Source organism: Lycorma delicatula, chromosome 5, assembly GCF_047948215.1.
Source record: "Lycorma delicatula isolate Av1 chromosome 5, ASM4794821v1, whole genome shotgun sequence".
NCBI classification, from domain to species: Eukaryota; Metazoa; Arthropoda; class Insecta; order Hemiptera; family Fulgoridae; genus Lycorma; species Lycorma delicatula.
The window spans coordinates 127,690,972-127,709,427 of record NC_134459.1 but is presented as its reverse complement, the minus strand read 5'-3'; the positions used below and the strand labels follow the sequence as shown (position 1 = coordinate 127,709,427).

The 18,456-nt window shown below is 32.4% G+C and overlaps 1 protein-coding gene across 2 annotated transcripts in view; it reads left to right on the top strand.

Annotated features, from left to right (window-relative positions):
• Positions 1 to 15,376: 15,376 nt before the first annotated feature.
• Positions 15,377 to 18,456, top strand: part of LOC142325371 (uncharacterized) — a 43,396-nt gene continuing 40,316 nt past the window's right edge. Inside the window, exon 1 of one of the 2 annotated variants that reach the window (XM_075367066.1) lies at positions 15,377 to 15,495. The gene's annotated coding sequence lies outside the window, so the exon portion shown is untranslated. Of the gene's footprint in view, positions 15,510 to 18,456 lie in introns of both variants that reach the window. The other variant, XM_075367067.1, reaches the window with a different exon arrangement.

Sequence of the window (18,456 nt, the reverse complement as noted above, 5' to 3'; positions counted from 1 at the left end):
TGTTATATTATTTAATCACATCCATTATGATCATAGATTCCACTGAATAATCTGTGACCATTAAGAAAGATATACCTGCATAATTGGAAATGGTTCCTATTTTCTAATCGTGATTGAGGCTATATAGCCAAACCCTAAAACATAAGAAAGTGCTTGATGTCCTATAACAGTTGATAATATTGAAAAAGCCTGACTGTCAAAATTTTGTAAGGCTAACTATCTGAGGTTGTAGCTATTTAGAAGATTGATACTAAGTGTTTGGTATAGATGACTTTGTATATCCTAAACAGGATGATGCCTCGAGCAGAAGTTCTCTCTTCTACATCTTTAATTAATTAATATCTTTTCCTGTACATTACTTTCATTCTCTTGTATTAATTGGATATTAAACAAAAAAACACCTTTTATCTCATATTAAAAATTCACATTCTTCATTATATGTTTCTTTTTCAACTACCTTCCTTCTGTTCTTTTACTTTCTCATTTAAATTCACCAGTAGTGTCTCATTAATTTGGACTATCACTTGATAAAAGACAACATTCTTGTATTCTCTCAATAATATCAGCGCAGACTAATGAGCTTATTTCCTTTCCCATGCAAACTATATTACCTTTAGCTGAGACCTTTTTCATAGTCTCCTCCAGAAGAAAAAACACAGGAAGCTGCCTGTTTTCAACATATGCAGTTTTGTTGTTATTTTACATTACATCGTCACCTGAATGAATATTTTTTCTGACGTAGGCAAATCTTGGTCAGTCTGCTCAAATTAATTAAAATTCATGCTTCCATTATTTTCCATGTGCAAAACATACTAATACTGTCGTGACTAAAAAATTATTTTGAATGATCATTTGATTCCATTCTCCATTATTTTCTGTCTTAGTTATCTTTTATTTTAATTTCACCGTATTTACTATACCCTCGGTTATCTTTTTTATGTACTCTAATATTATTTTTCTGTATAATGTTGTCCTTTAAATGTAGCTCTGTTACTAAATTAATAAGTCTGTATGTCTTATTGCTTGGTTGGCCTACCGAACTGGTTCATCTCTTTACAAAATTCTTCTTAATTATTTGTCTTAAGAGCTATTTGTTTTGAGCTCTATCAACTCGCCTAATATATGACAGTTGTATCTTTTTTAATCAGTTGTTAGTAGAGGGGCACAATTGTTCCTTACTTCCATCAGTAGTGGTTTTCCCCCCACAATATCAATTGTTAATTATAAATAGCTGTATATATTCACATTGAAAGTGAAGAGGAGTGTAAGCGTTCCCACAAATTCAGGCAGAAAAATTTTCTGACCAACAAGGATACAGAGGGTTTGTTTGTAGCGACGGTTGGCTGAACCGATTATTATTGCAAAGATTAGCGTTGAAGAAAGCAGCGTAGATAATTCTGATGTTAACAGTGTGCTGGGTGAAAAATGGTCCCTAATAAAATCGGATTATGAATGGGAAGACTTTTAATGCTGATGAACGGCCTTAATTTATAAATTAATTCCGGATAAAACATTTAAATGAGAAAATGTGTCTGGGGAACGCATTCAAAATTAAGGCTTATTGTTTTTCTCTGTTCAAATATGACTGGAACTGAAAAAGAAAAATATTGGTCACTGGAAAATCAAGAAACCCTCTATTTTTTTAAGAACGCAAAAAACTAACGGTCAAGTACTTAGCCAATACAGAGGCGTGAATAATTTCCACAATTTTTGAAGCAGAAACTTGTTACTGGGACTGCGAATTGAGAAAAAAGAAAAGAAAGTTTACTGCTGTTGATAACTGTCGAGCATACCTAGGAGTGGAAAACCTCACAAACAAACATTTTTTTCGCGTCCAAACAGTACTAGGAAAACTACAACCTGTGGATCAAGGCGTTATCCTCTATTTATCCAGTGCTTCGAAGAAAAAAAAATATCCAGATGTTTTGGATGCAATCATATTAATCAACAGAGTATGGAATAATGTATCTTCAACTACAATTCAAAAGGCAGCAGAATTATTATAATGCATGACGGAGAAATAGGTTTTATACCAAACTTGGCAAGGAAGTTTAAAATTGTGGCGATTACAGACGTCAAATGATAGCGAAAAGTTACTTAAAATGGACAGAAGAGACGTTAATTCTAAACCTTCCCGATAATTCCGTGGTAATCTCTCACATCGTACCCTATCACAATACTGTTTTTCAATTCAGAAAAGAAGAAATGATACAGAAGCATTCTGTTCCTCACTCTTCCTCTTTACTAAAACGACAGTTGTACGAACTGGTAAAAGCAAACAGGGAAACGTTTACTGTCTATGTGTTTGACAAACTTTTAGAAAAAAAAGGGGATGTTGTACTCCGACTACCATTAAGGAACGCAAAAGTGGCGGGAGTTTCACAAATTTCTCCCGTCGAATCGCAGAGCTTGGACAGTGTCCCTTGCTGCTATATGATTCTGTTAATCGGGCGTGTTTATTTTAATGTCGGGTCTAAGTTTAAAGTTTTGTTTTAATTTTATGGACGGATTTGTGAATAGCGTTCCATATCTGTTTGAACCAGCGTTCTCAAACCCATTTCTGGGTCCGATCGCGGGAGGCCTACCTTTATACTACCCGGATTTAAATCCTGTAGAGGTTAAAGAATACGTAGCAAGTCATAACGTAGCTTTTGATATCAAAAAGGTTATGTGAAAATAAAGTGGCCGACATGAATGAAAAAAAAAACTGGAAGGTGTATTGTGATAAAATTAAGGAAACAGAAGCTGAGTGAATGTATGCAACAAGAACACTTTATTGGCAGTACTATAGAATCATTAATTATTTCTTTACAAAAGGATAGTGACATTGATTATTACGTTGATGACTTTGAAAAAAAAAATGTTAACATTTCTTGAATTCGGAAATTCTAACATTTCTTGCGAAGTGGATAGCATTCACCTTCTTTAATAAAAATAGTTTTATTCTGTTCTAACTTTTGAAAATAATTAGTTTCTGCTGTAATCTCCGATTCCATTATTTAGTGTAGTTAATCGTTATCTTGCATTAACTTTTGAATATCTGTGAAAATAAAATAGAACAGCAGTTCTCAATGAAGGTAATACACCTTGATTTGCGTGTTACATCGTTTTATGTGTAGGCCTACTATTGTTCAGTTTCCAGCTTCACAAAAGCGCTTCTGTAATTCTTGTCACGTTTACCATTCTGAAAAATGCATAACATAATTTTTTCGCAGAAAATGGTCGGGTATTAATTAACATTTTTTCAGTGAGCCAATTAAATTTGACATAACTTATATATATATATATATATATTAATAATGTTCAAAGAGCATTGAGGATATATATATATATATATATCCTCAATGCTCACTTTCAGTGAGCTAATATTTTGAACATTATTAATATATATATATATATAATTGTGTTTTATAATCTTACGAAGGCCCATTCACTGTTACGTATTGAAGCAAATGTTATGCTAAAAGGATAGTAGAATGATTCGAATGCTGCTGTCGCTGTCGCTGCCGTGGCACCAAGCAACAATATTGGTTCCTCGGCCTATAGATATGATAGTATTGAATTGCCAACTAGGTTAACTGACCTGAATCCCCTTGATTTCTTTCTGTGGGGGGATTTAAAATCAACCATCTATAGCTCACAGCCAATTTCTCTCGAAGAATTGAACCGGTAATTTGAACAAGGGAACAACTCCATTGAGCTTTACTTTTGGAAAACAAAAAACTGTACTATTGAGTAAATTCTTTTCTAGCACAAACTATGTATCTTTATTTTGACCATTATATCTGTAATTAGTACAACAAATATTATACAAACATCAAATAACTATTATTTTTATAAAATATTAAATCTGTTGGAGTTATTCCCTTCTTCCAGTTTAAAATATTTTGAGTTTGTTTAGCCATAAAACTACTTAATAGCTATGCAATTTATTTGGTTATGTTATTTATAACTCACCAAAGAAAAGGTGTTGAAAAGAAAAACAGATTTGGAGTGTAGTTTTATATAATTTTACTTTAACAACTTTGGTACCAAGAATTTGTTACATAAAATTGTCCTAAACGGTTTGTTCAGTTTTTAACATTTTTTAAGAAGTTCACTTTTTATCTAAGATTATGATAAATGAGTATGAATGAGTGCATAATAAGATTTAATATAACAAGTTTATTACCAAAACCAAGATTAGGCCTATCACTTTTGAGTGTTCATCAAAATAAACTTTGTTTTCAGCCCGCATCATGAGAAATTGCAGGTCAAGTAGTCAAAGAATCGTGAAACTGTTGTTGTTACTTGGATATACTGAACTATTTTCATAAGGTCAATCATTTTTGGTTTTTAATAAGCAACTTTACCTGCATATGCCTGTTCGTTTGGTAAGTTTAAATTTATGATTACAAGTTTAGGCTTCACAAGACGGAATGAATACTTTAAAAGACCGCCAATAGTTTGCGAAGCAACTATATAACCAGATTCCTTACTGGACATTTGAAATTGCTTGTACTTTGAAGTAGAAAATGTTTGAAGATCTGTTTGTTGGGTTAGCAGTCAGAGTTGCCAACGTGACCGTTAAAAGAAAGAATTCCTGGATTTGTTCCTTTCTTTCAACTCACGATTATTTGTTGTTTGTTTTACTGCCATACCAGAACCCAGCATTAGTTTCCTTTTTTCATCAAAACATGTATCTATGTAGGTAGAATTCAAATTCAACTTAACCTTAAAAGTGAAAAAAATGGAATTTGTTCCCTTCTTCCAACTATACCGGTTCAATTAAGGAAACGTATAAGATAGAATGTTGGAAGATTTCACAAAAGCTTTTCACAGTGTGAAAGAAGCTTTCATCAATCATCTGTATTACTGTATGGAGGAACAGGTTGACCATTTAGTATGGGTGAGAAGCAATAAAATTTTTTAATTGAAATACTTTTATTAGGTGGTATTTTTAATTCATTTTAACAGAGTTTATAAATTTAATTCTTCATTATCCCATTTTTATCATATTTCATTACCTTTTTTTGCTTAATATTTCCTAACTGAACTTCTCTCTGAGCAATATATCCATGCCGTTTTAATGTTTCCGTTTAATTAATTTTTAGCTGAAAAATTAATGCCATCAGTAAATCTAACATTTTTCTTTTATTAACTAGGAGCGTTCCCGTTTCAGATTTTTCTTTCAGTTCTGTATATATTTTGTATAAATGGGCTTTTTATAAACGTATAACCTTATATAAAAAAGGCTGACTTTTATTTTTTAGTTAAAGAAAAAAAAATCTTATTTGTTTTTTTTAGGTCACTTCTTGGTGAAAAACAGTTATTTGTTTTTTGTTTTCTTACCACCAGGTTACATTACGTTTTCTCCTAATTTTTTTAGCGATTGATTTTTATTAATAAATTGAATTGCAAATCATTTGTCAGCAGAAATGTTGTATGTAATTATCATCTCTAGATATTGATGTATGTTTAACTTTCGTATCATTGACGGGAGAATACAGATTATCGTTAACGGGGAGTTACAGAGATAGACGGGGAAGTACCGAGTAATTCTCGTTTTTAATCCAAGAGTGACCAGAATTCTTATAGTGACGAATATTTTAGCTGCTGCTGTTTCGTTGACAGTTCTTTCTTTTTCTTTTTTTATGGTATTTAAGTCCACTAGTCTAGTATTGTACTCGACTGCATATTGAAAATTAATGTGAAGGAACTCGATATTATATTATATTAAAAGTTTATATTAAAATCTTTTTGTTTGTCTTTACGATAGAAAGTAGATAACTTATCACTGCAGGCATTTAATTCAGTGATACTGGAATTTATAGTTTCCTTTATATAAGTTGCTACCTGTTTACGAGAACATCCAGTTTAAAATTATTAATGGGTCGACTTTCCTACATGTCGACGAAACAAATAGTAATTGTTATAAATAATCGTGTTTACGATGCATAATCGGAACACGATGAAATAAATAGTCGTGCTCCATTAGATCAAGAGATCTAATACTTTGCTATGTATAACCAAATAACCTGTGGGAATCTATTGGAGCCTTTTATTTTTTTTATATGCATTATTGGCCTCCCGGGAAAAGTAAATACATACATATTGTGCATGTATGGAAATAACAGGATTGTATTATTCTTCGATAAGAATTAGGACTCTTAACGATGCAACGAGAACTTGATGATCGATTTATCAGCTAGTTATAATTCTTGAATATCGACAAAACCAATTTTATGAATTTGTCTTTCCAGTTATGATTAAGTTAAAAACAAAAAAATTGTGGCGGAATTATGTTAAGAAGAGGAAATTTAATTTTTTTGTAACCATTTTTTTTCCGAAAAGTAATGTTATCTATACTCTCAGAATTTCCACATTTCTTTTTTTTTTGTCTTCAGTCATTTGACTGGTTTGATGCAGCTCTCCAAGATTCCCTATGTAGTGCTAGTCGTTTCATTTCAGTATACCCTCTACATCCTACATCCCTAACAATTTGTTTCACATATTCCAAACGTGGCCTGCCTACACAATTTTTCCCTTCTACCTGTCCTTCCAATATTAAAGCGACTATTTCAGGATGCCTTAGTATGTGGCCTATAAGTCTGTCTCTTCTTTTAACTATATTTTTCCAAATGCTTCTTTCTTCATCTATTTGCCGCAATACCTCTTCGTTTGTCACTTTATCCAACCATCTGATTTTTAACATTCTCCTATAGCACCACATTTCAAAAGCTTCTAATCTTTTCTTTTCAGATACTACGATCGTCCAAGTTTCACTTCCATATAAAGCGACACTCCAAACATACACTTTCAAAAATCTTTTCCTGACATTTAAATTAATTTTTGATGTAAACAAATTATATTTCTTACTGAAGGCTCGTTTAGCTAGTGCTATTCGGCATTTTATATCGCTCCTGCTTCGTCCATCTTTAGTAATTCTACCTCCCAAATAACAAAATTCTTCTACCTCCATAATCTTTTCTCCTCCTATTTTCACATTCAGTGGTCCATCTTTGTTATTTCTACTACATTTCATTACTTTTGTTTTCTTCTTGTTTATTTTCATGCGATAGTTCTTGCGTAGGACTTCATCTATGCCGTTCATTGTTTCTTCTAAATCCTTTTTACTCTCGGCTAGAATTACTATATCATCAGCAAATCGTAGCATCTTTATCTTTTCACCTTGTACTGTTACTCCGAATCTAAATTGTTCTTTAACATCATTAACTGCTAGTTCCATGTAAAGATTAAAAAGTAACGGAGATAGGGAACATCCTTGTCGGATTCCCTTTCTTATTACGGCTTCTTTCTTATGTTCTTCAATTGTTACTGTTGCTGTTTGGTTCCTGTACATGTTAGCAATTGTTCTTCTATCTCTGTATTTGAACCCTAATTTTTTTTAAATGCTGAACATTTTATTCCAGTCTACGTTATCGAATGCCTTTTCTAGGTCTATAAACGCCAAGTATGTTGGTTTGTTTTTCTTTAATCTTCCTTCTACTATTGATCTGAGGCCTAAAATTGCTTCCCTTGTCCCTATACTTTTCCTGAAACCAAATTGGTCTTCTCCTAACACTTTCTCCACTCTCCTCTCAATTCTACTGTATAGAATTCTAGTTAAGATTTTTGATGCATGACTAGTTAAACTAATTGTTCTGTATTCTTCACATTTATCTGCCCCTGCTTTCTTTGGTATCATTACTATAACACTTTTTTTGAAGTCTGACGGAAATTCCCCTTTTTCATAAATATTACAGACCAGTTTGTATAATCTATGCTTCCTCACCTGCACTGCGCAGTAATTCTACAGGTATTCCGTCTATTCCAGGAGCGTTTCTGCCATTCAAATCTTTTAATGCTCTCATAAATTCAGATTTCAGTATTGTTTCTCCCATTTCATCCTCTTCTTCCTGTAGAACACCATTTTCTAATTCATTTCCTCCGTATAACTCTTCAATATATTCCACCCATCTATCGACTTTACCTTTCGTATTATATATTGGTGTACCGTCTTTGTTTAACACATTATTAGATTTTAATTTATGTACCCCAAAATTTTCCTTAACTTTCCTGTATGCTCCGTCTATTTTACCAATGTTCATTTCTCTTTCCACTTCTGAACACTTTTCTTTAATCCACTCTTCTTTCGCCAGTTTGCACTTCCTGTTTATAGTATTTCTTAATTGCCGATAGTTCCTTTTACTTTCTTCATCACTACCATTCTTATATTTTCTACGTTCATCCATCAGCTGCAATATATCGTCTGAAACCCAAGGTTTTCTAGCAGTTCTCTTTATTCCGCCTAAGTTTGCTTTTGCTGATTTAAGAATTTCCTTTTTAACATTCTCCCATTCTTCTTCTATATTTTCTACCTTATCTTTTTTACTCAGACCTCTTGCGATGTCCTCCTCAAAAATCTTCTTTACCTCCTCTTCCTCAGCTTCTCTAAATTCCACCGATTCATCTGACACCTTTTCTTCAGGTTTTTAAACCCCAATCTACATTTCATTATCACCAAATTATGGTCGCTATCAATGTCTGCTCCAGGGTAAGTTTTGCAGTCAACGAGTTGATTTCTAAATCTTTGCTTAACCATGATATAATCTATCTGATACCTTCCAGTATCGCCTGGCTTTTTCCAAGTGTATATTCTTCTATTATGATTTTTAAATTGGGTGTTGGCAATTACTAAATTATACTTCGTGCAAAACTCTTATAAGTTGGTCCCCTCTTTCATTCCTTTTGTCCAGCCCGGAATTCACCCACTATATTTCCTTCCTTGCCTTTTCCAATGCTTGCATTCCAATCTCCAACTATTATTAAATTTTCATCTACTTTTACGTGTTTAATTGCTTCATCAATCTCTTCGTATACACACTCTACCTCATCATCATCATGAGCGCTTGTAGGCATATAGACATTAACAATCGTTGTCGGTTTAGGTTTTGATTTTATCCTAATTACAATGATTCTATCGCTATGCATTTTGAAATACTCTACTCTCTTCCCTATCTTCTTGTTCATTATGAAACCTACTCCTGCCTGCCCATTATTTGAAGCTGAGTTAATTACTCTAAAATCACCTGACCAAAAGTCGCCTTCCTCTTCCCACCGAACCTCACTAATTCCTACTACATGCACATTTATCCTATCCATTTCCCTTTTTAAATTTTCTAGCCTACCAACCTTTTTTAAGCTTCTAACATTCCACGCTCTGACTCGTAGAATGTTATTTTTTAATTTTCTGGTGACCCCTTCCTTAGTAGTCCCCACCCAGAGATCCGAACGGGGGACTAGTTTACCTTCGGAATATTTTACCAAGGAATCCTTGCTATATGAAAATGCAGAGAGCCACATTTTCTTGGAAAAAAAGCAGCTGTAGTTTTCCATTGCTTTCAGCTGCGCAGTACTCAGAGGACTAAGTGATGTTGATATGGCCGTTTAAGTCATTGTGACTCACGCCCCTAACAACTACTGAAAGAGCTGCTGCCCTCTTTCAGGAATCATTCCTTAGTCTGGCTCTCAACAGATACCTCTCCGATATGGTTGAACCTTCGGTCCAGCTACTCTGTATCCCTGAGCACTCAAGCCCCCTCACCAACGGCAAGGTCTCATGATTCATAGAGGAGGTCCACTTTTCTAATTAAAAAAAAAAAAAAAAATTTATCTACATTTACTATAAATGAGATTCATATTGACAGAAGGTTATTTAATTATTTCAAGAATAGTACTCCTTTTTTTTATGCTGGATTTTTATATACAAGTTATACTGGATGGTGTCTCTATGACAAATCTTGAAACTTATTGAGGCAAGTATTGTGAATATATTTTAGCGATTCATAATCATCTAATTGATTAACTGCGTCTATTTTGTAAATAAGTATAAAAAATATCTTACATACAATATAAAATCCTGAAAGATGACAATGTCTGAACTGCCAACTTTAGCTGAGCTTAAAACAAGAAAGTAAAAGAGGTCTGTTTAATTGAAATTGATATTAAAAAAAGGGGAAATAATATTTATTTCAATTTCTACCATAACGATATAATGTATTTACGTATAATTTTTTATTTTTATCCGTAAGCTATGTTAATTCGCCAGTAAGGATCGTCTTTTTCATACGGGCAGTGGCGGCTCGCGTATAGGTACTGTGAAACTGCAGCACCCCTATTTCCACTTGATATTATCAATAACATGTAATATAACGAGTTCTTTTTTCTTTAAATATTTCTTTATACTTGTGCAATATATAATCCTTAAGCTTAATGTCAGCAGCCATCCCACAGTTTATGAAAAAATACAAAACGTTTTGTATGAAACTGTGCGCACCACAGTTCTAGCGGCGTGGTGTTTGGCTGTTACGCGCATGCGCACATAGGAAGCTGCACGCAAAGCTTCGAGGGAGAGAGAACACTGTCGCTCCCTCAGTGTTGACCCTGGCGTGCTGGTGGAAGGTAATTTTTTTTCTTACTCCGCGTGTGTATGGAATGTTCCTTGTTCGTTCCCTTTTCTAGTTTAGTCGGTGGAAGGAATATGAAAGTGGTTTAGTTGTTTTTTTCAATAATGATCAGAAGATGGCGGAAGGCAAGGGCTCTGTCATTGCCAAATCTGTCCAAAAACACGCTGTAAGGGCGAAAGAGAAGGTATTTAGTAAAAACTAATTATGTATTTGTTTCTGTGTACATAGAAATTTAAATTAAGCACCATTGAACTACAGTGTTTTTAAGCGGATATTTTATTAACTAATCTAATAATACTAAAAAATATTATATGTATTGACATTTTATTATTTATTCGGTTAAACCGTGTACCATATTCTTGAATGTGATAAAGTGTAGAATTAAATTGTTATCCTGTTTCCAGCTATTCTATTTGATTCATTTTCCTCGGTTCTTTTATTTTACAGAAAACTTTAACCATGGCCTTGAAAAGGCCCAGAAAAAAATTTTCTGGAAGAGCACCCACACTAATTACAGCTACGAGCCGCCACTGCATACGGCGTTGTAAAACTTATACGAATAAATAAATATGCACTTTTTTTACGATTAACATTCAGAAATTAACTAATTTTCCAATTATTACGATCTTCCCTTTCTTTTTCCTGTTTAGCCTCCCGTAATTACCATTCAGATAATACTGTAAATGAAGTGTAGTCTTGTACATTCTCAGTTCGACCATTCCTGAGATGTGTGGTTAATTGAAAACCAACCACCAAAGAAAACCGGTATCCACGATCTAGTATTCCAACTGGCAATGATGAGGTCAAACATCAAGTACAAACCGTATGTATATGGAACCAAAACTTCACAGGGAGGTTATTCTTAGGAGGTAACTATCAATTAAGAGAAAAAGCTTTTCTTAATTATCCCGATGATGGTGAAAAGTGATTTTTCGAGAACCATAGTTTCTCTCATATCTTCTGCAATACAACTGTTACATTTTACATGAATATTAACGCAGTTATTATTTAAAAGCAACATCTCAATTCCCCCCAAGGGAGAAGAACACCCGCCTTGTGACATGTCTGGTTGCCACACCACCCCCTCAGTTCATAGCCATTAGTGGCTTAATGCCCTCAAACTGATCACATTCCACAGTCATCAGTCGACTTCGGTGAGATGCCACTGATGTAAATGCCTCGAAAGACAATCACATCAGTAAATTGCGCCCTAATCAAGATTTGTCTTCTAAGAAGACATCAGACACCCAACTCTACCACGTGGCCCTCAGGAACTGCTAAAACTAACTGCCTACCCGCGGAAGATCAAAGACCCCGCGCGTCTAACTTTATTACCATTAAAACACCACCTAAACCGTATATACCCACTTTAAAATACGATTGTTTCAGTAATTTTCATGTCAGCATTGTTAATAAATTTAATGATTGGAGTTATTTAAAAGCAACAATAAGAATTTCTCTATAAACCATTAGTAAGAATTGAGTGAAATGCAAACAAATGTTACCGAAATTCCCATATGTCTTTCACACTAGCTGTGAAGTTTGAAATTCAGCACGAATGTCGTGCTGAATTTCAAACTTTTACAACATTCTTTGTAAAATATTTCCGGGTTTTCTTATAAACAACAAGGTTTCTAAAAGGGAATAAAGAAATTAAGGATGAATTTCTGTTTGTATTCCAAAATCAAAACCCGAAATTTGGCAGGTATATTTGGAGTAGGGGAAATGAGAGTAGTTTTTCAAAATGACCTAAATTTCGAACTAAAGAAAGATCATCTCTCCTGTAGCCGTTTTATATTGCCTGTTCTAAATGAGACCCATATAAACCTGACTATTCAGATGTGCTTCTTCGAGAAAAACAAGCATTTATTTCGTGTAAAAAGAAATTTAAGTGTATATATCATAATATGCCTTGAAAGTACTATCAGTTTAATTACGTAGAACGAACCTTACATAACATATTTTTGGATGTAGGATACTTCCGTTGAACTTAAAAGCCAGTTTTTTAGCTTTCATTTCAAAACATTTATGTTGAAGTATAGGTATTCTATAACTGTAACTGATTATTCTTTTTAATATTGTTGAATTAAAAAGGAGAATATTAACCCTAGGGAGCCCAAGATGTTGGAAGGCTTACGATCAATCCAAGGGAGGGTTAATTTTTATCCAGATATAAGACTACGCTAAAATAGCATTGTTCAGCAAAAGAAAAAACAGATCTTTAATATGATTCGATAATGTAATAAAATATATTTTTTTTAAATAATCATAATAAAAATTAATAAAAGAAAAACCTTTTATTTTATTAGACATTTTTAATCACATAGATCATACTGATCAGGGATCAGTTCTGTCCCTCATTCTGTTTAACCTGTGTATCCATGACATGCCAGATACGATCTCCATGAAAATCCAGTATGCGGACGATCTAGCATTGGTCTTCAAACGTAAGGATCTAAGCACTGTGGGAGTGTACTGACATGTGATCTGACGAAATTGAGTGATTACTTCCATAAATGAAGACTCAGCCTAACCCAAATTAGACTGAGGTTACTGCATTCGAAAGAAGTGCTCCATAATTACAATCCAATATATCTGGGAATCATTCTGAATCGGTCCTTGACATTCAAACAACAGTGCATCAGGTTATCTAAGAAAATTCACTGAAAACTGAATCTACTTCGCAAGATTGCCGGAAGTAGTTGGGGTGGACACCAATACTCTATGCTCTGTTGTACTCGCTCTTATGTATTTGGCTGGTGAATATTGCACTCCTGTGTGGGAAAACAGCGCCCACATAACAAAGATTGATGTGCAGCTCAATGAAGCCATGAGGGTTATCACTGGTTCTGTTAGATCTACTCCCGTACAATGGTTGCCTGTTCTGGCTAACATTGCTCTGCAAGATCTGAGGAGGAAAGCAGCTAAGGTAGACATCTTCAAGAGGATCACTTCTCATAAGAACTCTCCCATGTACGATGCCCTAGAAGATCTACCAGCAACTCGGCTAAAGTCACTCAAACCGCCCTGTACTGATTTAGAAGGTATCAATTCTGTTGACGTGGCCTCCAAGTGGCGACAACACTGGAATGAACGACCACCCAACAATGCTCACCTGGTTCAAGATCCAACAAAGAAGATCGAGGGATTCCAACTACTGTGCCAAACCTGGTCGAGGCTGAACCGCATTAGGACGGGTCAAGGGAGGTGTGGTTATACCTTGAAGAGGTGAGGTTTCCACCCGTCTGCTGACCATGACTGTGGAGCGGAGGAGCAGACAATAGAACATATTGTTACGGAGTGCCCACTTCGAGCTTTTGATGGTGATCTGGGAATTTTACATCAAGTGACTCCGAGTTTCTGGACTGGTTGTCAAATTTGGACATTTCCATCTGATTTTGGATACTTTCGTTTAATTACTTTTGGTACTTGTAAAACCATACGATATATATATATAATCATACAACGCAGCTGAATTATTTAACAAAAACATACATATTTATTTAGATTGAGTAATTTTTATTTTATTACAATAAATTTGTCGTAACGCTGAGCTATAAAAACTTGCCATAAAAATACTTCAAACGTTTTTGAACAAATGATAATTGTTTTAGCAAGTTTCGGCTGCACATCTCTTTTGTTATTTATTTTATTGAAGAGCTTATATCTGTCTGCTTCCCTGCCACATTTTTGAGGTTTTACTTTTAAGATCTCTTCGAAAACAGCTTCATTTACCTTCATCATTGATTATTGAAACCCAGTCACTTTTTTTTAATCTTCTTCAATTAAAGTTGTTATAAATTGAGTCCCAGCTCTTATCGAATAACTAAATGCTGATTAGTTATAACATCGCTAGTTATGACACTGAATATACCTAACTGCCTTTTTTTAACTACAGTGTAATAAGTTTAATAAGAGTTTTTAGGTTAGATTATGTAAGTGTTTATTATATCCTAAGAAAACCCAAGGGATGATTATTTTGCATCCTATTTAATCATTAATTTAACGAAAATTAAACGGATAATCAATTTTTTTTTTGTTTTAATTAATTCACCACAGCAGCTTATACCTAGGAATATGGAAATTACATTTTGTAGCGTATGATAAATGTTATGCCTGACTGGGATTCGAACCCGGGACCCCCGGATGAAAGACCGAGACGGTACTGCTCCGCCATGGAGATCGGCAACTATTATTTGTTTACAAATGTTAAATGCAATTACTTTGTAACTTTATGGACCTACATAACCTATTTTATATAAAAAAACTAAGATTAAAATGTTTGTGGTTATTTTTTTTACTGTTTGCCTTCTACCAATAATATGCCACTATCTAAACATCCCAACGGTATGTTATTACTTCGCCTTACACAAAAAATATTCAGTAATTATTTTTTTCAGTAATACTGATCACTGACTGAAATGCATAGGTTGTAGGAAATGTCATTTTATGGAAAATAATATGCTTTTTTAAAAAACTTCATTCTAATTCCATAAGTATCCATGTGTTACGTGATGTTGGCGCGTGCCTACTAATTCACTAAAACGTAATTTTTTTGACATTATTGTACTATTTACAGTTTATATGTTAAATAAGATATTAATAATAATTATTATTATTTTTATCTTACGGTATTTATTTATTATTATTGAGATGACTAGGTAGGTGACCTTGGGCAATAAATAAAAAGAATTAAAGCCGGAAATCATGTAAGTTATAGTGAGAAAGGAGAGAAGAAAAACAGAGAGACTTTTGCATAATGAATCTCATGTGTAATAATCTGGTAGTATTAAAGGCCTATAAGAATAACAACGATTCTTAACATTATTTCAAATGCGTACATCGCTGATATAAACACATACAAAATATCGCTGTGTACCTGTTTAATTCTGACGTCATGTCTATTAACTCCACATGGCCTTCATTTATTAATGCAGATAGTACCTTATTTTAGTTATAGTTGTTAGTGCATACAGAGAGCGTCATGTACTTTAGTATACGACAAAAACAACCTGTTCATTTTTTCTAGTCCTGTGATCTCAGAGGGGTAAATCAACAATTGTAACGTTTAATATTACTTAAATTTTAAAGCTTTTTTTGTGATAAGTAATAAAATTATGTAGCAACAGATTTTAATTTATGTTTTTATTTTATTTAATATTTATTTTAATAGTCAAATTACTATTAATTAATTAAATTGTATTATTTAGTTAACAAATAATTAACAATTTTAACAAAAAATTTGTAAGTAAATGGTATTATTCTCTGAAAAATTTATACACTACTTTATTAATTTTAGGTAAATTCTAACTTTAGATATTAATTTAAATTTTAAACTTTTGTGTTGACAAAACTACAAAGTTTAGTTGAAATGTTTTTAAAAAACTTATTTCCCAAAATGTTTTAGTCGTCTTTGCGATCATCCACTATCGAAGGGTGGGCTTAAAGGCGAACTGGAAACGGTTCGAAGTAAGTTTTTATTTAAAAATCTTTTGTATGGCTTATCGTTATAAAAATTACGAATTTAAATTAATACCATCGCCTACAGACATGGATAAGAACATTTTTCAGGGGAAATGTACATTTTTAAGAGTTAAAAAAATACTTTTGCCAGTTAACTGACTGGAAGTATGCACAGATACACTAAAATTAGACAATAATTTTTAATCAAGTATTAAAACTAAACCGTAATATGTATAATTTTGAGAGAATTTTTTTGTCAGAACAGGGAAAAAGTAATTTGTAACAGTGAAAAACAAAAAAAAAATAAATGGAACTACTGGCAGAGTAAAGACATAAAACTCGAAAGTAACTGATCAGATATTAATTACATTTTTACTTCCTTGTACGAAATAAAGGAAGTATTGTGATGGCGAAAAATTTCGGTTTTCAGATTTCAACGGAAATATCCATTTTAACTATTCCTGAATCCATTTTGACTAGTTTCGGCGTGACGTCTGTACGTATGTACGTAAGTGCATACGCATAACTCAAAAACGATTAGCCGTAGGATGTTAAAATTTTGGATTTAGAACTGTTGTAACATCTAGTTGTGCACCTCCTTTTTTGATTGCAATCGACCTGACCAAAAGTGTCCAAAAAAGCCCAAAATTAAAAAAAAATTGGATTTGGACTTTTTCTTAAGTGCAGTCCTCATTGAGAGCTTTTCAACGATTATCATAAGTGGTACTTATTTTCATTGGTTCTAGAGTTATAGCCAAATAAAATTTTAATTAATGAAATATTTGGATCTTACAAGGGGAAGGGACATCGGTTCAAATCCGATTTCATCTCCTTTTTTTTTTAAATGTAAATATATTGATTTATTAATAATTATTAACCTCTCAAAAATTACAATAAATAATATCTAATAATAACAATAAAAAAAAGAATATGAAAAAATATCAGAAGTTATTAATGAAATAAAATTTTATATAAAAATGTGTATTGCAATTTTAATGGGGGTACAAGGAAGTCATGTGATGACCACAGCAGATTTTTTATAATAACTTAACTATTTTATTTATTTATTTTTGTAAATTTTTATTTAAAAATGAATCCTTGCTCGGAATGTGCCTGGATTCTGCTGGATGTTGTTAACTTAGTAATGAAATAAATAATAACGGTTTTTCGTCGCTATAATGTCAGAACCATATACTAATGTTGCTCAAGGTGATTTTTTTAAATTTAATATTATAGGCTAAAGCCTAAAAAAATTTAAAACTAAACATAGATCAACAATAAATATCTTTTAGTATTAGCCTGTAATCGATCATGATACATTTTTCAAGAACTAAATTAGCAGCTACACTGTAACATTGACAATATCCATTCAAAAGCTAAAAAATGTAAACTTACTTTCTGATTTAGCAGCTAAAATTAGTAAATTTTCTTCTCTTATGACAAAATCTTCTTAAAACTTTTTCTTGGAATAGTTTGTATAGTTCCAAGCCAGTAATAGATAAGTCGATGAGTGCCACATCTATTAATGTTGATATACCTCATTAATTTTAATACTCAACTTAAATTTTAATCATTAATATAATAATAGTAATAATAATAACATCAACAACAACAATAATAATAATAATAATACATAAATCGATTATAAATAAAGATAAATTAAATTAATACAATAATTCCTAAAAAGTATAATAAGTTATTATTATTTTTTAAAAATAAAGTATATCGATTGGTTTCATTTACGCATATTTGTTAAAATAAAGGCTTTTAATTTAATTGATTAACAATTCTAATTATTCACAACAAATTTTAATCCAATAATACACAATATTATCTGTATATTTTTAAATGTTATCCATTTCCTTCAAAACAAAACTTTTTCACCAAGGTAAAAAAGTTAATTACATTAATTTTTTTCCTGCTTTAAATTATTATCTTGCATTAACAAGAAAAAATCACAATTATGAAAAATATGTCAGTAATCTTACTGTTAAATTATACTTGATCTAATTCTAGAAGGATCTTGAAAGTAAAACCAGTTTGATAGTAGAAATTTTCAAAGAAACTACTGAAATTAATCTGAAATCTGAATTACTAATGAAATCTGTCTTTGTAAAAACCAGCAGTAGTCACTCATGTTCAACTTATCCCATCTATTATGGTAATGGTGTTTCATTTACAATACTCCCTAGTGGAAGTGTTTTCCTTGCTCATCACTCACAGTACTCAAATTTGATGGAAAACGGTCCACATAGGAATGCAAAAAATGAATTTTTAATGACATCCAGCAGCCTAAATATTTTTAATTCAAAAAAAGGTTTTGTGTTAAAAGATCTCTATTACCTACTTTGTTATTTCCAAGAAAATCAAAAACTATATCTTTAAATGATTTCATGCTGCTAGATCTATTATTCAACTTTATGTAAAAATTTTCAATAATTTGACATCCAAGAATACTTCCTTTAATTTGGTTTCACTTAACTTAGGAAACACTTATCTTATTTAAATCCTTCTTCTTCTTTATTCAGTACTTTAAAAACATTCT